We start from the raw sequence: 10,463 nt of genomic DNA on the forward strand, positions 1-10,463 counted from the left end.
AAATGAAAAAATTAAAAAAACCCATAAAAACTATGTTGTATTTAGGATAAATATACCTTAGATTATGTATATTAAAAACATAGAAATTTTTAAGATAACTAATTAATCAAATCTATCAGTTTTTTTCTGTAGAGTTTCCACTTTTAAGCGATGTGATTTTGAACCCTTAGCAGATAACAGATTATATTAACTAAAATGAAAGAATATTTTGATTCATCCATTCCATTTTTCTTCAAGTTTATAGTTGAATCTTTCATTTTGGAAAGCATGATCAATGGAATTTTTTAGCATAGAGCCTTAAAGGAAAACTCAGAACCACCTGATTTTTAATTAAAATGAATTCTGTAGAAGGATTATATTATGACTTCCCAGTGACTTTCTTTTTAGTACTAAAAATTGGGCATGTTAGAAAAAAAATTGGGTGAATTGGAAGGATTGAATTATATTAAGATCTTATGGAAGTTAGACAATTATTTTTAGTGCTAATGGTTTTTGTGCATAGAATTTTTTTGTGCATACAATTATCCTGGGTTTGAGTAAGTAACTAATATTATCTTAGCAACCCACTTGGATCTTTGTTTTGGGACGAAATTTTGTTCCTGAACATTTAAATTTGGAAGGTTAAATTAATCTAGATGATACTCTTGATTTTAGAGGAGCAGATCTATACTGATCAGGTGAGAAAAATCTGAGGAGCTTAAGGTAGTAAGGGGAACTGTCTGATAGATGCTGAATGAGTTAATTGAGGGCATATGGTTACAGCTGTGGATTATAAGGTCTTATTTGGGTTCCTGGATCCAATTCCAACATCCGTGTGAGGGCTTCCTATGCAACACCAAGCAGTACTTGGACACCAGCAGGGTGTCTGAGAATTCAACTCAATTCTGACATTATTTACCCGCAGATAGCATCAGATTCCACAGGTTGAGGGCTCAGTCCCACAAGACTGTGGGCCACCTCGCCCCACTCCCACCCCTGTTCCAACCCCCTCCTTCAGACTCCAGCCCCCAGTCACAAGCCCAGGCTGTTCCTCGTAGTTCTGATTGATTGGCTATAATTAGAAGTTCCCAAGATCAGACGAGATGGGGCGCGTTCAGGGTGGGATGGCCACAACCTCCTCAGGTTAATTTGCTAGAGCGGCAAGCCTCATGGGTAGCAGGAGTAGAGAACGGACCCCACGGGGCCCTGCACAGGCCCACCGCTGACACATGCTGAGTTACCATCCCACTTGGCAGGCGGGGCAGCTGTGGCAGTCTGCCCCAGTCACCAACCCTGCAACGCGTAGCAGCCACGCTGCCGGCACCACCCACTGCAGCGCAGGGAGCTGCAGCTCAGGCGGCCTCACGTCGAGGCTGCCTGCTGGAGGGGACAAGAAACTCATTGCCCAAAAAGTTTGGGGAACAGTAAGATGATTGGTTCAGTATAAGAAACCTATGGTTTCATCAGCAGAAATGACCTGAAGGAAGATCTCTCTGTACACCAGACCGCCAAAAAGAAGAACCCCAGGAAGTACCTTCACAGCTTAGGAGATGGACTGTGGAGTTTGACGTTGTTGATGGAGGAAAGGGCGTGGAGGCAGCAAATGTGACAGGCCCTGGTGGAGCTTCAGTGCAAGGCAGAGAATATGCAGCAGACTGTAACCATTATAGACGCTCCCCAAGTGGCAGGGGTCCTCCACGCTCCTCCCAGCAAAATTACTAGAATAGTGCGAGTGGGAAAAGGCGGGCTGGGAGAATGCTCCTGAAGACGAAGCCCAACAGCATCGCCCTCCCGCAGGCGAGGCTTACTAGGGTGGAGACCCAATGGGTGTGAACCAGGCTTCCAACCCTCCAGTACAAGGAGAGGTGATGGAGGGAGCTGACAAACAAGGTGCGGGAGAACATGGTAGACCAGGAGGACAGAATACTCATTCCACCATTCACAGACTAGGGGTCCTCTTAACCAAAGACGGCTTAGAGAGGACCGCAGTGCAGAAAGGAAGAAAAAAAATCAAGGAATGAGACCCAAGGTCAGCAGCCACCTCAACGACGCTACCTCCGCCACTTCATTACCAACGCAGATGGTAATTGAAAGCAGCCAATCAACCAGCTGAGAATTCATCCCCTCCGGAGGCTGAGCAGGGCGGGACTGAGTAAATGCGGGCTTGCCTTCTCTCCCATCATCTGGTTTAGTCATCCAACATGAAGAAATGAACATGAAATTCCAGCAATAGAGAGGAACAGAAGATTGGAGCGGAAGACCGTAAGTGCTTGCTTTTTGCCCATTGATTAGATGAATAGAACTATCTTCATTGTCTATGCGGTATGCATTTTTTATTACTTTTACCTAAAGACCTCTCTTCAGTAATGTCAAACGTGGTTTTGTTTTTTTAAAGCCTGTTTTTTTTCCTCAATACACCTCTAAAGGTTTTTAAATTATTTCATGTCTGGTCAAGTTGAGATTTTTAAGAGCCTCATTTTAAATTTGTAATAAAAGTTTGCAATTTTATCTTTTTAAAGTCAACAAAGGGCAAGCACCTATTAATAAAAGTCTTAAATAATGGGAAATTTGCTAGAGCGGCTCACAGAACTCCGAAAACCCACATACTAACTACATTACTGATTTGTTACAAAAGAATATAACTCAGAAACAGCCTGATAGAAGAGATGCATAGCTCAAGGGCACAGAGCTTCCACGCCCTCTCCAGGCATGCCTTTCTCCCAGCACCTTCATTGGCACATCAGCCTTGAAGCTCTCTGAACCCCGTCCTTTTGGGTTTTTACGGGGGTTTTATTACACAGAAATGGTTGATTAACTCATTGGCCATTGACAAAGGATTTAACCTCCAGCTTCTCTCCCTTCCCCAGAGGTCAGGGTTGGGGGTGGGACTGAAAGTTCCAACCCTCTATCACAAGGTTGATTGCTCTGATGACCAGCCCCATCCTTAGGTAATCTAGGGGCTTTCCTGAAATCGCCTTGTTAACATAACAAAAGGCACCTCTATCGTTCTCAGCGTTTAGGAAATTGCAGGGGTTTTAGGAGCTCTGTGCCAGTAATGGGGACAAAGTCCAAATATACATTTCTTATTATAAATCACATATCACTGAAGGTGACTCCTGTTATTGGGGAATTTACAGTGTAAAGTTATAATAATAGGCTAGTGAGGAGGCATAACCAGTATGCCTGGATTGGTCTTTTTCTAAACTATACAATTCTTTCCACTCAGTTTAAGTCACATTTGTGAGTTATTAGCCCCATGTGTGTTTACTTTTAAAAGAGTGTGAGTATCCATACTCTAGCACCAAAAGCAGTGTATTTTCATTGCCTGGATCCTTCTCAAAAACACAGATGATGATTCAGTAGATTTTGCCTGGGACCTGAGATTCTGCATTTCTGTCAAGTCCCCAGGTGAAATCACTGTGCTGGTTCATGGTCTCCTCTTGAGTAGCAAAGGTTGAGAAATCTGGTATTGATACTTCTAGTTCTCAATAAAGTAATAGGTAAAACACATGAAATCATAAAATTGTGTTACAGCGATTGGTTGAACACTTTTTGGGGAATCAAGTGAAGTCCACCACCTGGATCTTAAAAGATCATGATAACTTGTAGATTAGATTATGGGAGCTGTTTTCTGGAGAAACAGGTGGGACCCATGTAATGGGGCTGGTCCTCAGCCCATGGTTTGAGTAATAAGGTCTTTTTCTTGTTTTTTTTTTTTTCAGCTTCGTTGAGATATAGTTCACATAAAACACATACAAGCATTTTCTGAGCCTTACATGGATGTAAATTCCCAGCCATCCAGTGTTTGAAATTGATAACCATCGTTAAAAAGTAAACATTCTGAGCCACTACCAGCTCTACAGAACTAAACCATGTTTCTTTTTTGCTACTGATCCACTTCCCCTGATGGGAGTTAGCAAGAAATAGAACTAACCATGCCTAAGCACCCCTTATCTTGGCTTCCCTTCAACGAAGGAAATGGGGGCACCTGGGTGGCTCAGTAGTTAAGCATCTGCCTTCGGCTCAGGTCATGATCCCAGGGTCCTGGGATCGAGCCCCGCATCGGGCTACCTGCTCAGCAGGGAGCCTGTTTCTCCCTCTCCCATTCCCCTTGCTTGTGTTTCCTCTCTCGCTGTGTTGCTCTCTGTCAAATAAATAAATAAAATCTTAAAAAAAAATGAGTATAAGGTTAGAACTAAGCTTTTCTGGAACTGTGGACATGGGGTTGGTAACACAACACATCCAAAAGAACCTGGTGAGTTAGATCAGGGATTTGTGCTGAAAAGCAAGGGGTGACCAGAATGATGGCAGGAGCTGGAGCTGGCGGTTAAGGGTGGGGATGGGTCATTCAACAGATGGCCAATGCCCATGAAGGCAAGAGCACATGCCAGAACCACACTGGGTAGACTGAAGACAAAAGTTAGACATTAAAGACTGACTTTTACTCACTGTGCACATGTGTTTTTTCCCTGATTATACCAATAAATCATGTTCCATGTAGAAAATGTGGAATAAAAAATAAAGAAAATAGCCTATCATTAAATCATGTCATCATAATAACACTATTACACAATAATGTAATAATATCTTTATCACTATATCCATAGTTACATCTTTTTTTTTTTAATTTTTAAAAATTTTTGGTGAGCCTATGAAGTCTTAAATGTTATGAACTGTAGAAGCCTTCAAGAACTGGATGTTAATGACATGTATAATAAGTGGGTGGGCTGTCTAGATCTAGAGAGAGAAGCATGGTGCCTTAGGTCTTTGTGCTTTTATGTGCCATACGCACTACCAAGACTATTGCTATTTGGAGAGAAGCAGGGAAACCTCAAATAAAGTGTTTAGCTGCTAGCCCAGATTTTGCCAAAAAATGCTCGACTCCATTTCTGCCCAGTTTAGGGACTCAGACACAGATATATATTTGATATAAAATATTGAACTATTTTGAAATATCTTTGAGTATGACTGCATTAGAATAGTGGTTTATATTTTTCTTTCCTCACACTAGCAAATATCATATGGAGTCCAGAGAAAAGTTGACCAACATGTCTCAAAGAACAGATGTCCCTAACCAATACTTTGAGCATTTATTCTCCTAGAATATTAGCTGCAAAGGTAACATAATCCTTCTGTATATTTTTGTCATGTTTGGTGGGTTTTTTTTGGCCATCCATGAAAATAAGTTGTTGGTATTATTTGTGATCTTTGATATTAAAGGAAAATTGTAGTTTATAAATTTTGAGTCTTATGTTTTACAATTTATAATGAAAATTTTTTAAAGGCTCAAGCTAGGTTAATGATCAAACTGTTAAAGCATGACTCCACAGGATGCCTCACCTCTGAGAAAGACATTTTGTGTTAAATTTATAAGGTTCTATTTTGTGGAGCACCAAAAAGGGTCATTTTCAAGTGAGAACCCTTTTAATCTCAATTTTGCCATCTGAAAACCACTTAAGTATTGCCCAGTTCAAGGGCATACATTATAGCCAATCCCAAGTAATATAATTCACACTCTTCCTCGAATACTAAAATGTATGTTCTTTTCTTTGAAAAAAAACAAAACAAAACTATACAGTATATCTGATGACATACAGGTCCCAGTGCAAACTTTACCACAGATGAGAGATTACTGTATAGTTTCTTGGAATGTAAGCTCTCAGAGGGCAGCTGGGGAAGATGGATGTGTCTTTTCAGTTTCTTTGGTTTCCTAGGAAGTTGGTGTACAATGTGGAGATTCACCATGTCTGTCTACTTCAGAGAAATGTTCATTATACTTATTTTATTTCTCAAGACATTTCTCCTGTGCTTACATAAATGGAGTTTTTCCTGTGCCAGGGGGAGTTCACCACTACTTATTTAGACAATGCACAGATAAATTGATTTCTTTTTTTTCTTTTCTTTCTCTTCTTCTTTTTTGGAACACAGCCATACTCATTCATTTAGGTATTTTCTGTGGCTGTTCTTACACTAAAAAGGCAGAGTTGAATAATTGAGATAGAGACCTTTAGACTTTTTAGCAAAGTCTAAAATATTTGCTGTCTGGCCCTTTACAGAAAAAGTTTGCCAACCCTGAGTATAGAGGATGGCATAGAGGAGCTGATTATTGAACCATCCACTTCTTCACTCATTAACCATTATTCACCTGACAAATACTTGGGGTCTTTATCGTATAAACCAATGGAGAGAAAAGAGAATCTTGACCATCCTTCTGGTAACATGCAGAAGAGATATACCTTGAACCACACTTACAGTGAAAACATTTTGATTGAAAGGTAAAATGAAACTTTTAAATTATATTACAGAGCTACCACGAATTTTTGGTTTCCTCAGAATTCAAAAATACTGTGATGGTGGGAATCCAGACGGGTAAGCCAGTACTACAATTGACTTTTGCCTGGCAGGCCTTTGTAGAACAAATGATCTTGATCTTTGGTTTTGATATCTGTGCAAGGTACACAGGACTTGAAACAAATTTACTGCCTGCATAAAGCAGGAGGTGTTTTAGGAGCCTGGTGCATGACTTCGGCTGCTCTTTTAGTTTAAGAGTAAACTGGAAATAAACTTCCATAAAGAGGAGGAATTTCCTATACAAACTTTAGTGGTAGGTGGAGAAGTTTGGAGGAACATCTCTGAGACTTCGTAACACAAGCCAGCCTTGTTTGAATCCAAATTAATATATCCTTTGTGGAAAAATGAAATCAAAGCAAGCAAATAGAAATACCTCATGCAAACAATTTATTTTATTATTATTTTTTAAGATTTTGTTTATTTATTTGACAGAGAGAGACACAGCGAGAGAGGGAATACAAGCAGGGGGAGTGGGAGAGGGAGAAGCAGGCTTCCCGTGGAGCAGGGAGCCCGATGCGGGGCTCGATTCCAGGACCCTGGGATCATGACCTGAGCTGAAGGCAGACGCTTAACGACTGAGCCACCCAGGCGCCCCGCAAACAATTTATTTTAAAGTAGGACCTCACTTAATGGTCTGGGACTTCATGGAGATAAACAGGAGTACACTTTGAAGGAAATTAGTTTCAACCTCAATTACTTTCAGGCCTCAAAGAATTTTCAAAGATCAAGTTACAAAGGAGGAGACTGAATAATCAAAAATGAGAACTTGTGCATACATACAAGGAAATAGATCACCATGACAGCCAGTAGAAATAAGGCACGGCAATATTAAACCTGAAAAGATTTCAGGTAGTAAATTTATACAAATCTAAAATAAAAATAAAACATACAAATATAAAATACAAATATGTTTAAAAGCTGGGTAGGAAAATGTGAGTAAGAACTATGGAAAGATCAAGCAGATTTGAAAAATCTGACAGTATATTATTCACAATTTGAAAATATTTCAAAAGATGGGTTAAATAGCAAATTATATAGAGTTAAAAGGAGTATCAGAGAACGGGATATCTGAAGAAATCATCCAGAAAACAGCACAGAAAGGTAAATAAAAGGATAACAAATATAGAAGAAGGTAGGTTGAAAGATATGTTGTAAGGAAAAAGCACCACCTATATCTCACTAGATTCCTAGAAGGGAAAAATAGAATGTAAAGGAGGCACTGCTTAGAGAAATAATGGATAGGAATTTCCAGAATTGATGGAGAACCGTTCATTTCCAGATAAGAAGTCTCAAAGGGTAAGTAAAAATAAATCCAAACCTAGAAACCTTGAACCTAGAACCTGCAGAACACTGAGGCACAGAAAATATATAAAAAGCCACTCAGTGAGTTAAAGCAGTTTACACACGAAGAAAAGATGATTAGACTAAGTGGACATTGCAATCAGTAATGGAAGATGACAGAAACTAGGGGATTGTGTTTTTAAATAGCATAGAGAAAATAACTGCCCACCTACAATTATACATCCAAAAACTCTCCTTCAAAACAAGGCAACATGAAGAAAATTCCTGAAAAATGAGAGAGTTTATCACCAACAGTCTCTTTCCAAAAGGAATTCTAAAATAGGTCCTTTAGAAAGGAGGTCAATCCATTTAGAAAGTCTAAGATAGAGAAAGAGATTGAGACAGAAAGAGACAAAGTTTGTGGAAAAATCTAAACATTGACTAAGTCTAATTTGAAGATCTAATTAACCAAAATACAATCACCAAAATAGTCTTTGTCTGGAGGAGGTGATTGGAGTTTAGGAAGACTGATTATCTTCAGGTTTTAGGTTAAGTTATGCTTATTAAAATTAATGAGGCAATCACTAACAGATAAAATGTGTATATAGATCTCAAATTATATGGAAAGTTATAATGAAAGAAATATCAATCAATACAAAACTCAATATAAAAGTCAAATGAATAAAAAAACAGAAAAAAGGATAAATAGAAAGCACCAACTAAAAAAGTAAATATATAATTATACTCAATATAGATGAGCAAACTTTTTAGTTAAAAGACAAAATGGATAGGGCGCCTGGATGGCTCAGTCGTTAAGCGTCTGCTTTCGGCTCAGGTCATGATCCCAGGATCCTGGGCTCGAGTCCCACATCGGGCTCCCTGCTCCGCGGGAAACCTGCTTCTCCCTCCCCCACTCCCCCTGCTTATGTTCCCTCTCTCGCTGTGTCTCTCTCTGTCAAATAAATAAAATCTTTAAAAAAAAAAAAAAAAGACAAAATGGATTAACTCATTAGGAAGATAGAATGAATTAAAAAAAAAGACAAAACAGATTTCAGCCTTAAACAAATGAACACAAAAACATAAGTTATAAGATGGAAAAAGATGTACGAGGCAAACATTAAAGAAATCTGGTCTAGACATAGTAGTATAAGATAAAGAGATTTAAGGCTTTTTGCCTTAAAGACATAGATATGAAGTAGATCAAGACATTGATGAAAGTTTCCCTTAATTAGGAAGATATAGACATTCTAAACTTTATGTGTCTAAAACTATAACTTCAAAATATACAAAGCAAAAATTGGTAGAACTACAAGAAAAAATTTGGTTAGGTACACCAACACATTGGGAAATTTGAAAACATCTCTTGAGGAATTCACAGATCGGACAGAACTGAACAATCCAGTGAACAACTTTTATGGAGGAAATATAGAGAGAATACCATATTCAATAACTGGAAGATATATGGAAAAGTTACCACATTTGATCAAGTCTCAATGTCTAATTAAACAATTAGAAAAAGAGCTGAAAATAAGTCCAGGGATATTAAGAGCAAGGAAATAACACATAAGAGGTCTAATTAATAAAATACTAAAAGAAGAAATAGGGAAAATCAATAAAACTCAAGTTGGTTCTTTGAAAAGACCAATGAAATCAATGGCCCTCTGAAAAAAATGAAAGAGGGCAAAAAAAAAAAAATAGTATTAGGAATGCTGAGAGAATGAAAACTCATCAGGATTTAGAAAGATAATAAAAGGACATTATGAACACCTCTATGTAGCCAAATTTGAGACCGCACGAAAGGGCAAATACCTAATGTAAATTACCAAAACAGAGTAAAAAAAGAAATAGAACATAGAATGCTCTATATCCATTAAAATTGTATCAGTAGTTAATCTTCTCAAAAATCATCATTACCATATAATTTTACTGGAATTTCTTACCAAAGTTTTAAGTTACTGAAGATTCCAATCTTATAAAATTCTTTCAGATGAGAGAAAAAAGGACTCAACACCCCAACTTATATTTTCGAGACAAAGATGTATAAAAAAGGGCAATTACAGACCCAATTTCACCATAAAACTAGACTTAAAAACTTGAAGTAGTAGCAGAATTGAATTATGTATAAAGGAAATTTCTTAACCAGTTAGAGTCTCTGCCAAAAAAAGAAAAAAAAAAAAAACCACAAAACAAAACAAAAAACATCATATTTGATGGTGACATATTGAAAGCTTTTTCCTCTTCTTCCTTTTTTTTCTTCTCCTCCTCCTCCTCCCCTCCTCCTCCTCCTCCTCCTCCATTTTTTGATTTGGACCTGGATAATGTGATTTAAAATGTGTATGAAAAGCAATGGGTAAGAAGAGCCAAGGAAGAAGAAGTTTGGAGGACATGCCCTACATGATACTAGTTTGTATTATAAAGTTACAGTAATTATGATGTATGGTATTTTTATAGGTTTAGCCAGTTGAGTAGTGGAACAGAAAAGAGAGGCCAGAAGGAGACTCTCAGTTCCTTTAAGGCAGCACTGGCACCACCAATCAGTGGTGGAAAGTACTGACTGTAGGAGTTGTTGCAAGACAATTCCTTGTCAACATGGGAAAAAAATGAAACCCTTTCCTTACATCACTCCCTGTGTTGCACTATATAAAAAAGGCAATTCCATGCATTACAAACCTTAAATGTGAAAGGCAAGTTCTAATTTTTAGAAGATAATATAGGAGAATATATTTATGCCGTTGGCTTAGGAAAGCTCTCTTAATGAAAACAGAATTAGCAAATTACAAAGGCAAATTTGACTTCATAAAAATTACAAATATTTGTTTATGACTAGACATCACTAAGTGAAAATAGGCTAC

General features: G+C 38.1%; 1 pseudogene; it reads left to right on the plus strand.

The window, feature by feature from the left end:
- Positions 1 to 1,208: 1,208 nt before the first annotated feature.
- On the plus strand, positions 1,209 to 2,066 carry LOC110590407 (annotated as a pseudogene).
- Positions 2,067 to 10,463: the final 8,397 nt, after the last annotated feature.

The sequence above is a fragment of the Neomonachus schauinslandi genome, chromosome 10, assembly GCF_002201575.2.
Source record: "Neomonachus schauinslandi chromosome 10, ASM220157v2, whole genome shotgun sequence".
Lineage (NCBI taxonomy): Eukaryota > Metazoa > Chordata > Mammalia > Carnivora > Phocidae > Neomonachus > Neomonachus schauinslandi.